This window comes from Triturus cristatus, chromosome 1_2 (genome assembly GCF_964204655.1).
Source record: "Triturus cristatus chromosome 1_2, aTriCri1.1, whole genome shotgun sequence".
Classification (NCBI taxonomy): domain Eukaryota; kingdom Metazoa; phylum Chordata; class Amphibia; order Caudata; family Salamandridae; genus Triturus; species Triturus cristatus.
This window is the reverse complement of record NC_140580.1, coordinates 899044527-899059119: the sequence shown is the minus strand read 5'-3', so window position 1 is coordinate 899059119 and position 14593 is coordinate 899044527. Positions and strand designations below refer to the sequence as shown.

The 14593-nt window shown below is 40.5% G+C and overlaps 1 protein-coding gene across 2 annotated transcripts in view; it reads right to left on the bottom strand.

Moving 5' to 3' along the window:
- The window catches only part of AURKAIP1 (aurora kinase A interacting protein 1), a 48864-nt gene extending 38812 nt beyond the window's left edge, over nt 1-10052 (bottom strand). Inside the window, exon 1 of one of the 2 annotated variants that reach the window (XM_085609587.1) lies at nt 9917-10052. The gene's annotated coding sequence lies outside the window, so the exon portion shown is untranslated. Of the gene's footprint in view, nt 1-3974; nt 4057-9916 lie in introns of those variants that run through there. The other variant, XM_085609588.1, reaches the window with a different exon arrangement.
- Nucleotides 10053-14593: the final 4541 nt, after the last annotated feature.

The following is a 14593-nucleotide window of genomic DNA, read 5'->3' as shown; positions in this document are numbered from 1 at the left end:
TGCTCTGATGTGATGATGAAAGAGCTGAGAATCACAGGATTGTCAAATAGTAATCCTATAGATGTCTGGGAGTGAGGACATATTTGAATAATATATGATGCAAGCTGAGTACCCATTGACTAAAGTCATGAGTTTTTAGAATCCCAGCGAGGCAGACACAGCCTTCCAAAGGTCAGTAAGAAGGTTATAGTAGTAATAAATATTTGGGAGCATTAGCATTAAGTCAAGATTCTTACTTTGAATGGACACCAAATCTCATGACCTGTGACGGGATAGCCATGTACCCAAGTCACAGATACATCTTTGCAGTAAGTAATGATGATCTTATGGAAAGCAAACTTGTTAAGCCTTTAAAGTCAGTAGTTTGTACACAGTGTTATTTTAAATTAGTTACAGTCATTTCTTTTATTTTGCAAGATTCTAGCTCAGAGCGGACAGAAGTAGCACTGGCAGCACTATTTAGTGAGGAGAAGGCAGAAAACAGGCAGAGAGTGCAGCCGCAATGGCAGACATCAGGTTATGGTTGGGAAAAACCACTGGAGCTAAAACTCCACTGAATAATGCAGGAGAGAGTTCAGCAGTTGGGAAAAGGAAGTCAATAGAAGAAATCTACCAAAAGCAAAGGGAGTATGATCAAACAAAAAGACAGAGAGTTGTACAACAGAAATGGCTTGAAGATTTCAAGTGGGCAGTGATTGAAGAAAAGGAAAGGTACGGTGGGGACAACAGGATGAATTAACGGATCATTTTCCAGTAAGTAAGGGGGTACGACAAGGGTGCGTTTTGGCCCCTACCCTCTTTTCCCTATTCATAAACAAGGTTATCTCATACTATACTGCCTATCCAACCGATGCTCCCACTCTCGCCGTTTCGAAGGTACCATTATTAATGTTTGCAGACGATACCTTAATTCTGTCTAAAACTCAATCAGGTTTGCAACGTGCCCTCGACAGATTTACTGTCTTTTGCAACGACCATGAGCTAGTAGTAAATGTCGATAAGACAAAGTTCATGGTGTTGCATAAACGCAAAATAGTGAAAGGCAGAGTAGTTATGAACAAGGTTTCTTTGGAGCAAACCAACACCTTTACATATCTGGGTGTAACAATGGGTAAGAAGATGAATTGGAAGCCCCAGATAGATATTTTAGTCCTCAGGCATAACCAATTAGCAGGTGCCCTACTGAAAGAGCATCGACTTTCCTACACTAAACCGGTAGGGCCTGCTCGAACGGTCTACAAAGGGAAAATCAGGGCATCGATAATCTATGGTGCAGAGCTTTGGGGTTTTGAAAACTTAACTCCCCTAGTCCTTGCACAAAATAAGTTCCTGAGATCCCTAACCGGTCTTCCTCAATCTACTCCCCTTAAACCATGATTATTAGACTTGGGTTGTAACTCTTTTGAGGAGGCTACGGGTTTTAGACCCCTGTCCTACTGGAGACGATTATGGACAACTCCGGAGTTATTACCATACGCAAATGCAGTGAGGCATATTAGAGAAGCAGACTTGTCATCAAAAATTAAGAGGCTGCAAAAGATCAAGGGCACGTTATTTGATATGGGGCTCAGCCATTTGTGGGAGGACCCAATAGGTAACCAGTTCCAATCTAAAAATGATTATAAAGCATTATACAGGGACATGGCCAATCTTAAATCCATGTCATTGGTGAGCAGTACTTCCCTGACAGGCATTTTTCTAGAACACAAATATGAATCCAGGCCTGACGCATATTGGGATTTTATCGCAAGACCTTGCGATAGGAAACATATCACCAATTTAGAGTTGGTACCCTCCCTATAAAATCTTTCACGGCAAATTGGCACAATGCTTTAGACACCAAATACCCTACGTGCTTAACGATGGAAGAGTCCATAGTCCATATACTGTTTGTGTGTCCAGCATACAAGGGCCCTCGACACAAATGGCTGAAGACGATCTGTTTAAACCTTGGTACAAGATCATGCCAAACAGCGCTGCGTATCCTGAAAACAGACACACGCGAAGCTGTAGCTATAGCAATGGCAAACTTTCTGAGTTGGACATGGTCCCTTAGAAGAATTAGCCTGGAGGTTACAGCAATTACCACCCGCAATAATTAGCTGTTACACATATATAGTGTGGTATTTCCTGTGTGTATTGTATCTCCATGAACAATTTGTCTTTATACTGGTGTTTTTTTAAATTGTAAATTCTAAGGATATAATAATCCTAGTGATTACATGTTTACCATCATTTAATGATATTAACTTTTATATAAAATTGTACGTTTTTAACGGAAAATTCCTTTTTAATGATATTTTTCTAATAAGGAATCCTAATTTTTAATGCTATTTTACGACATTGTATGTATTCTACTTGTGTCTTTAATGATTGGAAAAATATCGAATAAAGACTAATTTGAAAAGGAAAGTAACGGAGCTGTGCTAGTCAAGACCAGTTTTAAAAAATCTCAAGTTTTGTATTGTGGAGTTTGTAGTAAATTTCCTCATCTCGCAAGTCTTCCCTATATGTTGTTGTGACAGAAAAATTCAAAAGGGAGTCTTTGGAATGGCACCACAAGAGCAAATCATATGCAAAATGCATATTACATGAAGCTGCAATTCAAAACCCACATGAGACCTGTATAGCCAAATCGATCACAAAAATGCATGGAAAAAATATTGGGCACTTAAACATTTTATTTAATACAGCCTATTATCTTGCAAAAGAAGGTGAGGCTTTTATTAAGTTTCCAAAACTCCGCGCACTGCAGAAAAAGAGCAATCCTGGAAAATTATAACAATGATCATGCATGCCGTAACTTTCTAATAGCAATTTGAGAGACCCTAAAAATGACCATTCGATAGAAAATGCTAGGTTCCTCAGTGTTCTGTCAGATGGGTCAACTGACAAAGGAATTCAGGAACAGGAATTGATTTATGTACGATTCGTTTGCGAAGGCACCCCTGTTACCCATCTGTGTGCCATAGTCAGCATGAAAAACTCCACTGCATCCGGAGTGAAAAATGCTATAATAGTTGGCCTGGAAAGCATGGGCATATCTCTGGATATTCTGAGCCAGAAATGCATTGGTCTGAATACAGATAGAGCTGCTGTGAACCTTGGTAGTAAATCTGGTGCTGTGAAGCAGCTACTGGATGAAGTCTCCACACATCAAGGAGGGGACAATTGCGATCACATTGCAGTTGTGCACTGTGTAGCTCACAATCTAGAAAAAGTTCATCCATATTCAAATTTGAAGAGGTGCTCAAAGGATGTTTCAAAATATATTATTATTCACCTAAGCGGAGAAGGGAACTTAAAGAGATAGCTGATAATCTGGAAGAGCAGTTAAAACATTTTAGTGACTTGCAGCAAATCAGATGGGTAGCAAGTCAGCACAGGGCAGTAACAGCACTTAAGACAAACTGGGAATCTACAGTACTTAATCTTGAGCACCTTGCTACTGGTAGTGATGAATATTCAAACAAAGCCAAAGGATTGCTTCATGACATGAAATCAGAGAAGTTTCTTTATTTCTTGCACTTCATGATAGACTTCACAGAGCTGCTTCAGCAAGTGTCTACGGAATTTCAACAAGAAGACAGTCTTATTTCTGAAGTTGCAAGAAGGATTGAGGTGCTTCAACAGAAGCTAATACAGCTGAAAACAAAGCCAGGAAAAGCACTAACACAATTTCAATTGCTTTTTAAAAATAATAATTTTGCAGGGGTCCTGTTACTAACACAGGCAAAGCCTGCTAGAAAATGCAGCTCTAATGAAACTAGTGTCATCAAGGAGGACACAAGTGAGTTAATAGAAAGTGCTGTTTCTTTTATAAATTACCGGTTTCTCAAGCACATCTCTGGCATGCTGCATTCTTTGTTTAACATTTTTGATTTTACTTTGTGGCCAGACTCTGTTGAAAAGATTAGAGGTTTTGGGGATCAAGAATTTGAGGAGCTTGTTACGTACTACAAAAAGGTACTTACTGATGAAGAAATTCAGTCTGTCCCTGGAGAGTGGCTAGATTTTAAACTGTACGTCTTTCATCGGATGACGTCGCATAAGCCTGTATCCCTCTTCACTCAGCTATTGAAAAAACGCCCAGAAGAAGTTAAACATGTCTTTTCAATTTTAGAAATCATGCTTTCCATCAGTCCAACAACCACAATATGTGAACGGGGGTTTAGCAGCATGAACCGAATAAAAAATGAGCTCCGTACGTCCCTTAAAAGTGACACCATGTCTGCTTTAATGCGAATCCAAGTAGATAGGCCAGAGTTAGACACTTTTGATCCAACCCTGGCCATTTTGCATTGGCTTTCAGCAAATTCAGGAAAGAGACATATTATGGGCCACAAACATCCTTGTCAAAACAAGACTGTTACTGAGTCAGAAGATAGCGACTAAGTTTATTGCTATACTACTCTCTTTGTTCAAATCAGCACCATTTTCCTTAACAAGTTAGTAAATGCTGGTGCGTTGTGTTATTTTACCATTCATTATTTGGTGTCTGCCATGATACTTCTGACAATTTGCCATGGTGGAGCAGTTGTTTGTCTACTTTGGAGACACTCATCCCTCAGTCACAGATCTGGGTTGAATCCATCATTGTTCTTTAGCTTACTTCGCCACCCTAGTTCAGGACTGGCTATATGCAAATCAGTCTTGACCCTGTGCCTCGTGGGAACATTACCGCCCGAACTGCCAAGCCAATGGACTCCTGACAAGGGCCCTGGCACTTTTTTTTAATACAAATTAAGCACTGCCACAGCTACAGCAATATAAACGAAAACTTTGAGGACTTGGCAGCACAAACTGATTAAAGAGTGAGCTACATCCTGCCTCAAAGCTGACGGAGCGTAATGCAAATCCAAGTGGACTGCTCGAAAGTTGACACTTTCTCCAACCCGAGAACTAGTGCTTTCGCTGAAAGCAAACCCAGGACAATGACAATGAAACATTGACACAGCCTTCCAGGTCCATGAATATGCAAAACTGTCCCTATTTTGAAAGAACAAGCACTTGATCTCTGTCTATAAATACTGATGGCTCAGTATGTTTCAACCTCGATTGATACAAGTACATTGGTCCTGTTGCACAAAGTTATTTCAAGACAGAATTAAGTATTCCAAGGACAGATGGCAGCGTTGCATCTGAAGAACGCAACCCTTACATCTATGGTTAGCTCAGAGCATCAGCATCTTCACTAACAAGTAAGTGCCTGATATGTTGTCATGGATATTATTTCAGTGACATGTTAAAGTTTATGGGGTATTTTTTGCCATGTATGTTCACAGAAACGTACACCACGGCACTCTGATACACACATCTTAGGGAGGTACTTGGGTGATAAATTAAAATGTGCTGTCAATTTGGTTAGCCAACGTTTTCTTGGGTTGTTGGCGCTGCAAATGTTTTGAAAAAAATTCATATGCGACCAATTTGTGGGTCGATGTTAGGTCAAGTAGAAAAGTCTACTCACTCGATCTGCAGGTCAAGGAAGATTTTTTAGATTTGTTGAGCCCTGTTATATATTTCATGAAGAGATTATATCTTATTTTTGAATGGTTTGTCTTTTGTGTATTACCTCTTCCAGTAGATGACATTTTTTAATCAACAGAATCCACTACAGAAGTTGCACTTTACTGTAAACCTGATATTTGTTCACTGTCAGCATATGGTTTCTCTCTTACTTACTTTCCCAGTAACTGGTTCTCAGGAGGAAACCATCTTTTCTCACTTTCCTTTAGGACCCCATGTGCCTTAACGAAGAAGTCACCATTGCAATGCTTAGCATTTGATCGCTCGCCCCAGTATCTCTCACTCATTATAAAGAAATATTTTGAGGCATTCAAGGGTGTTTACAGACCTTGAAAGATCTTGGTCACTTGTTCTACCGGTCAGCTATGTCTCTCCCCCGGCTGTCTCACTTTTAATAATTGACAGCTGGTAATGCCAAACAACATGAGGCTAGTGATATACTTGATCAGGTAGTAATGCCTGCATGCGATCCTGCGATTCAGGAGCATCTATAGATAAATGGTGACTCTTCTTTAGTTGCAATTCTGCAAAAGACTGAATTATCTAGTAAATCAGCGTCTGCTTTAAAAAAAGAACCTAAGGAAGGTGAAAGTATTTGCAAAGTACGTTATAAGCATGTATATAATTCTACGAATTACAACAAGGATAAAAAAAAAAGCAACTCAGGTGTTACAGATGTGATAGTAAAGAACATATTGCTTTTAGTAAAAAGTACCCAGCTATCAATCAAACATGTAGCAATTGCGGGATTATGGGACATTATGCCAAAGTATGTAGGAAAAAGATGAAATGTATAAAATGTGTATGAGGATGCAAATAATGAGGGTGGCGAGTCATCTACTAGTGATGCAGAAGGGTGCTACAATGTAGCTAGTTTGTGCAACAACTTAGTTTTAAACATCATGGTACGGTTGGAAAAAGAAACAATGTTCAATGGTCATTGGCGGCGTTCAATTAACAATTTACGCGTACTCAGGTTCTCCTTTTACTATTATCAATGAAGAATTATGGAAAGAAAATTGGGGGCAAGGCAGGGGAACAATTGTTGCCAACTGATACTAAACCAGAAGGATATAGTGGTGAACGAATTGACAGGATTGGGCTTAGATGGTTCAGATTTAGGTTCAAAAATAGATCCCCTAGGGGAAAATTGTATGTTGCAAAAAAGGGACCTCCTACGTTTGGTTGGCTTGATCAAAATACATTACATATAATTCTAGATCCCAACAGTGAAGAACAGGTGTTGAATATGGATGAGGGCAAGAAAATTGGTGACACTATTCTGTCGGATTTCTCCAATGTTTTTAGGAGTTAGGGAAACTAAAAGGTTTTGAGCACAAAATACAATTAAGGAGTTGCGCTGAATCAAAAATTCACAAAGTCAGAAATGTGCCATTTATGGTCCGTGATGAAGTTTCCAAGGAATTACAAAGAATGGCATCTTCAGGGGTTATTGAGCTAGTAAAAAGCTCGATTTGGGTTTCTCCATTAGTAGTGGCCAGGCGTCAAAATGGCAAATTGAGATTGTGTGTTGACTTGCGCTGTCTCAAAAACAATATTGTAGTTGACCAATTTCCTCCACCAAGGATAAGCGAGATGGTTGCTTCATTAAAAGGGGCTAAATGGTTCTCCGCCACTGACTTATTATACGCCTACTACCAGATACCCTTGTCCACTGAATCAAAACACTATACTGCATTCATTACTCCGGAAGGATACTTCCAGTTCAAGAGAATGCCATTCGGATTAGCTTCCGCAGCAGCTGTATTCCAACGTTTAATGTTTAGATTATTCTCTAAAGTTATTGTAGTGACATTTTTCCAGGATGATATTTTAGTTTTTGGAAACACCAAAGCAGAAGATGAGAAAATATTGATAAATGTGCCCGAAATTTTTAATTCAAGGGGTTTAACTATTGAATTTTCAAAGTGCACATTTGCAGAGGAAAAGTGACTTACCTTATTCATGTTATTGATGGGAATGGTGTAAGACCTAAACCTTCCTTAGTCTGCATCGTCAACGATGCCTCTAGTCCCAATAGTAAGGATGATGTACGTTCCTTTATGGGGATGGTAGAGTACTGTGCAAAATTTGTTCCTAGGTTCTCTGAAAGAACTTACCACATGAGGCGATTGTTGAATAACAAAACCAAATTTGACTGTTCTAGTCAGTGTGAGGAAGAATTTCTTGATGTAAGGCTGCTATTGCAAAAGCTTCATCTTTGAAGAGTTTCGACCCCTGTGCTGACACATTTCTCACCACAGATGCTAGCAGTAAGGGGTTAGGAGCTGTGTTATCAAAAGGTAACATGACTGGAAGTGAAAATATAATTGCTTATGCATTGAGGTCCTTATCACCTTCTGAAGAAAACTATCCTACAACTGAACGTGAAGCTTTGGCTTGCGATTGGGCCCTGAAATATTTTAGAACGTTTGTTTGGTGGAAAAGCTTGCACTATTAGATCGAATCATAAACCCCTAGTGAAATTGTTAACTACGCTGGGTACCATTAAAGCTTCAGCTAGGATTTATAGATTATCCATGCAAATGCAGGACTACAATTACAAAATGACGTATGTTCCAGGCAAGGATAATGTTATGGCAGATTTCCTTTCTGGAATGTCAATTGAGATGGAAGAATGCATGGGTGAAATTTGGAATGGGTTTCAAGCAGTGCATTAGTGCCTGACCTCCATAATCATTATTGGCAGTCCTCAAATCCCATGGGAATCTGTAGCCGTGGACATCATGGGACCAATTGGTATGCCTCAAAGGTATGCTTTGATGCTCATTGACATGTTTACTAGGTGGCCTGTGACCAAAATTGTTGACTATGCTGATACTGACTCTTTTGTAGAATTTTTAGACCAAGTGTTTGGGTCTGAAGGGATTCCCACCACTATTTTAGCGGACAATGATGTCCAGTTTGTTTCTCATAAAGCAAAATCTTATTTTGAAAAAGTGGTAATCTGCACAAAGCTACTTCACATTATAATTTAAGCGGTAATGGCATGGTTGAGAGATTCAACCGTGTCATAAAGGGAGCTATTCAATTGGCCATTGCTTGTAAAGTTGATTGGGTGACCCAACTCAGGAAAACCGTTTGGTCCTATAGGGTTACCACAAATTAGTCTCCTGGAGTATCTCCATTTGTTATGATGAGAGGGCGGAATCCCAGGTCCAAATATAACCCGAGATGGCTGTTCCGTTCCGGCGTAGAGAGTTGGTTCATTGAAGAAGTGAGGGGGAATGAAAAATTTGCTAGGAAAAATTTAAACTGTACTATGATTCCAAAAATGGTGCTAAAATTGTGGAGATTTAGACAGGAGATTGGGTCTCAGTCAAAAAACTTCGGGGCATATACCAAGCTGGCGATAAAAAATTATCGCCGCTTTTGCGGCCGTTTTCGGCCGAAAAGCGGCGATAATTTTATCGCCTAATTAGCAAGGCCACGCTAACGTTTGAAACCTTGCTTTAGCGTGGAGATTCCTAACTCCCAGCTTTGCATCTCTAGTGAGATGCAAAGTGGGTGTTCCTGACCTAACATGACAGGAGAAATGTCGCTAAGCGACATTTCTCCTATCATCAAGCCCCAGGCTATGAAGCATAGCGGCAGGAAAAGTAGCGATAACCCCTGTTATCGCTACTTTCCTTACGCCTGCTTCAGGACTGACTTAGCCATGATAACCTATGGAAGGTGGATATCATGGCTAAGTTTGTGAGTCCCTATCAGCAAGCTAACGCCACACTACGTGAGATAATCTCACGTTAGGCAGTTAGCGTGAGGATTTTTATCGCTGAGGAGATAAGCGTTGCTAATAGCACGCTATCTGAGCGATAAAAATCCACGTTACCCGACAATAATTATCCTCACGCTAAGAGCGCTGAGCTATAATTATCGCCGGGTGTTGCTGATATGCCCCTTGGTTGTGTAACAAAGAGTGAGAGTACATTTTATGACACGGAGGAGGTTACCAAAATTTTAGAAAATTCTCGGAGACTTAGCAGTGGAAAGGTATGGAATCTCAAAAGAGTAGCCCTTGGTCACTCTGATGCTTGGAAGGAGATGGGTAATGAACATTCCAGTAATGTCCAGGAGCCATTCATTGATTTCCCGGAACATATGAATGACATTGACAAATGTTCATTGTAATGATAGTATTTCTATCCCTTCTGGAGAAACATTATGACACCCTTTTCCAGCACTCTTAAGAACGTTGCCTTTTCTTTCACCAATACACAATGAACGTTCTTTTAGCCTAAACACAGTGACCCCCTCTGCCCTCTAACGGAGATTGTACAATTCGGGCACTCAACAACGCGGGAAACAATACCTCTTTATAGAATACAATATAGTCTCAATAAGATGTCACATGTCCACTACTTACATTGACACGTCCAACACATAAGATTAATTTCGGTTATCGGTGGTTGATTTTTTTAGCGGATATCTTTCAGCATACATTCAGCACTTCCGGGTCGCATAACCACCAATCCGAAGGATGAACATATTCTGAAAATGGGAAGATCTGCGAATGTATAAAGTGACCTACGACTGGCGCACCAGCTAGATTTCAGCCAATCCAAATGCGCAGCACAGAATTCCGAGTGCTGATTGGCTGTGACAACTGCACGTGCTCCTCCAAGGTTTCTTAATACAGTAATCATGCGCAGTAGAGGTTACAGCGTCGAGTGCGGCAGGAGTTATTGAATTTTTTTTGGATTAGTCACAGAGCAAGTGGTGATCGTCTGTTTTCGCTGGGTAGGCATGGGAGGTCGTGCTAAACTGCGCGCTACCTGCGTTCCTGAATGGGAATAGACCGGGGAGGAAGGGAGGGCGAGGGAGGAGGTGCGGTAAAATAAGGTAGGCACCATGCACCCGGCTACCTGCGGTACATGCCCAAGCAGCAAAAAAAAGTGAAACCTCACCCCCACATTAGTGGATCACATAGCTAAACAATCACTGGCAAAACCAATAGGTCGCGCTTTGTGATATCTATTGGTTTGTGTCTATGTTTTATTTTGCCATATTGTACAATAGTGTGACTGCTGTGCATAAAGTGTGGAATGGCTTATCATTGTAAGGTATGGTGTGGCCTTTCATTGTATAGCATGGCGTGCTATGGCGTATCGTATACTTTGGTATAGCTAGTCATTGTATAGTATGGTATGACGTCATTAAATAGTATGCTATTATAGCCTAATATTGTATGGTATGGCTTGTATACTATTATGTGACCGGTTGTATGGTATGGTATGATACAGTATGGCCTGCCATTGTATAGCATGGTATGCCCTGTCATGGTATAGTATGGCCTTTCATTGTCTGGCATGCATGTCGTTGTTTAGTATTGCATGGTCTGTCATAATATAGCATGGTATGGCTTGTCTGTATAGTATGGTATGTCAATGTACTGTTTAGTATGGTATGGCCTGTCGTATACAATACTATGGAATGGTATTTCATGGGGGGGGGATCAAAAGCCACAGGGACAGGGTGGAGGGGGTGGTAGGAAGGAGCATATATAGGCAACACAGAGGGAGAGAGGGCCACACAAAGGAATATCATGGCTGCAATACAACAAAATACAATCAAAAAATGCAATTTTATGGCCTGTCATATATTATGGTATGGTTTAGCCTGTAGTTGTATAGTATTGTATGGCCTGTCATTTTATTGTAATTATATTTATATAGCGCTTACTACCCCTGACAAGGCGTGGAAGTGCTTATCGGCGAGTAGCACGCTACTCTGGAACCCAACAGGATTAGTGGTGAATTAGTATAAGGATATATGAATTAATTTGAGCAGTGGACATGGGAGTCTGTTATTTGGATTGAAAAGATAATGGAAGAGGGAAGAGCCTAGAAAGTGTTTAGTGGGGGATCATCATAGTAGTAGTAGGAGGAGGAGGTTTGAGATGAGTAAAGGAGGAATGGAGGAGGGAAGAGTTTCTAGAAATTGATTATTTTACGGAGTTTTATATAGTGCGAACTTGACCCGAAGGTATCGGGTATCAGAGCGCTTTACATAGCACAAGTTGCGTTACAGGAGGACACTTAGGGAGATCATAGAAGTAAATGAGGTCACGGATGAGTCTAAGGAGAGATACCGGAGAGAAGAATTTAGAAAAGGTTATTTTGGAGATTTTAGTAGTAAAATGAGGTTTGGGATGATGCACGGAGGGATAGAGGAGGGAAGAGTCTAGAAATGGTTATTTTGGAGATCATAGTAGTTGAATGAGGTTTGGGTTGAGTCAGAGAGTGGCGGTAGAGGCTATATTGAGAGAGGTATAGGGTGAAACATATGGTAGTGCATTGAAAAGACTCATTTATTTTTACAGTGGGAGTAAAACAATAAATATATAGATACATTAGTACATGGTTGGTTTACAGGTACGAGGAAGGTAATATATCAATGTGTAAGTTTTGTTTAATAAACTCAAACTTTCAAGTGTTGCTGTACTTAAAGCTATTTTTTTGTTAAATATTTTTTCTGTAATTTGATAGTGAAGACATTTTAGATAGTTATGATAAAACGCCCATATGGGGATAGATAAATAAACAAACCATAAGCATTTAATCAAATAACATACACGAAAACTATGCAGTGACATATGTGTTAAGTAGAGAATATATATATTTTACCTTTAACTAATATGTACATTTGTTAAGCAGACCTAAAGAATATCTACATATTTAAAACATGATTACTATACATATTTATACACCTATCTAGATACATACATGTAATCAAATTAAATGCTTATATACACAGGGATATGCTGTACATTTGTGTGTGAGTATTGTGGTTGTATAGGTAAAAGCCAACTCTTTAATAGTCTTCTGAAGATAAGATAGTTATCCATGGATCTTATTTTTGGGGGTAATGAGTTCCCTTTGGTTCCTTGGACAGTGAAGGATGGGCCCCTATTTTATTTTTCTTGTATAGTGTGATTTGGAGGCGAGGTGCCAATCTGGAGCGGAGGGTCCTTTGTTAAGTGTATTTTGTGATTTTATTCCTGATGAAAAGGATCCTGTTCCATGTATTGCTCTGTGGGTGACACAAAGCAGCTTGCATGTGGATCCTCTGGCAACCAGTAACCTATGTAGGTCCCTAAGGGCAGGGGAAATTTGGACTTGTGACTTTAGATCTAGGAGTAAACTGGCAGCAGAGTTCTAAATCTGTTGTAGTCTTCATAGTTGATAAGGATGATCTGTGGTAGAGGCTATTGGTGTAATCAGGTTTAGACAGTACAAGAAAGATAGCCTGGACCATATGGGAAAATCCCAGGTGGGGGGAAATGTGTCGCAGAGTTTTCATAGTAATGAAGCTTGGTCTTGCTAATTTGTCCACTTGGGCATTCATTGATTGTGTAGAGTCCATGGTAATTCCAAGGTTTCTTACTTCCTCGATAATTTAGGAGGTGGTCCTAGATCGTCTGGTCAGGCGGCGAGTGAGTCATCATTTTTCCATTCGCCACATGTGAGTATTTCCGTTTTGGAAGCTTTCAGTTTAAGATGGCTTCATGTCATCCACTGATTAACAGCTCTGAGGCAACTGAAAATTTACCAATGTCTTTGGGGCTTTCCAGATTAAGGAGTATTTGTGTGTCATCTGCATAGTTATAGCATGCATTTGAGCTGAAATTCATTGATAATTACTGGTAGTGACTTCATGTAGATGGTGAAAAGCATGGGTGAGATGAAAGAGCATTGATTGGCCCCTGCTTTTGTGAAGTACGGTTTGGATGAGAAAGGGTGAGAATGGAAGACATTTGTTTTGTTTTGAACCTAGGATGTAATCCAGTCGAGGGCAGTCCCCTCTATGCCGGCATCGTAGAGTCTCTGTTAATAGAGCGTTATGGTCAACTGTGTCATAGGCAGCTGAGAGGTCCAAGAGTAGTAGTTCAGCAACCCCGTTCCGGTCTACTGTGTTTTTAAGGTCATCCCAGATTTCGATGAGGGCAAATTCTGTGCCTCTTCCTGGACAAAATCCTGTTTGGAAGTTGGAAAGTATGGAGTTATCTTAAATGAATTGGGAGATCTGGGCAAATGCTGCTCTTTCTATCAGTTTTCCCAGGAAAGGTGCATTTGTATTTTGTCTTTAGTTCTCGGGGCTAAGATGGTCCAGGATAGTTTTCTTTAATAATGGGCGTATGTATGCCCTTCTTAGGCCTTCTGGAAAGATTCCCGTAGCTAAGGAATTATCAATAATTCTTTTAACTGATGTCGCAGAAGAGGTAGTTAAAATCATGTTCTTGAAGATTTGTGGTGGACAAGGGTCAGAAGGGCTGCAGGCAAGCCTGTTTGCTTTGACCGATCCATAAATTCACTTTGTGATATTTGTTTGAAGTAATGCAGAGGCTGGGTTAGCATACTCTTGGAGGGGATTTTTTGAAATGGGTTGGTACTGCTGATTTTCCTTTGTTTTAGGTAGGCATTCACTGTGTCTGCTTCGATTGTGTAATGATTAGCCAGTTTGCCCATGAATTCTTGAGAAATGGGATGCGTTCCTTTTATGCATTCAGGTTTTTGAAATTCGGATACAATTTTATAAAACGCTTTATGTGCACATTTAGCAACCGACACAAACACGCACAGTCTACACACATATATGCCACAATGTGTCTGCGTACACCCTGCAAACACACATTCACCCATACTGGTGAATTGCCACCTTGCACTGACACACAACCCAAATGGGGAAACACACAGGGGTGATGGATGGCCCTCTTCACTCTTCACACTGCACAGAGTGTTGTTTTCCTTCCTCCTCAACTGCAGCATATCCAGGTCGGTCTCATGGTATCCAGTAATTGTATATTAGTCTCTCTCTGGGAAATGTAGGGGCTGACGGGTGTTTCTGCACCCACCCTGGATTCCCACTGGCAAAAGGAGCACAGTGCCCACGGCTGAAGCAACACCACCCCACCGATGGCCTTCAATAGGAAGCACTGCTTTTCTTGTGAAAGAGCTCAGGATTCTCTCAGCCAGCCTGGCCATAGAGTCCAGTCTTCCAATAGCTGGTCTTCACTCATTTTCTATAGTGCGGGATCTGTAAA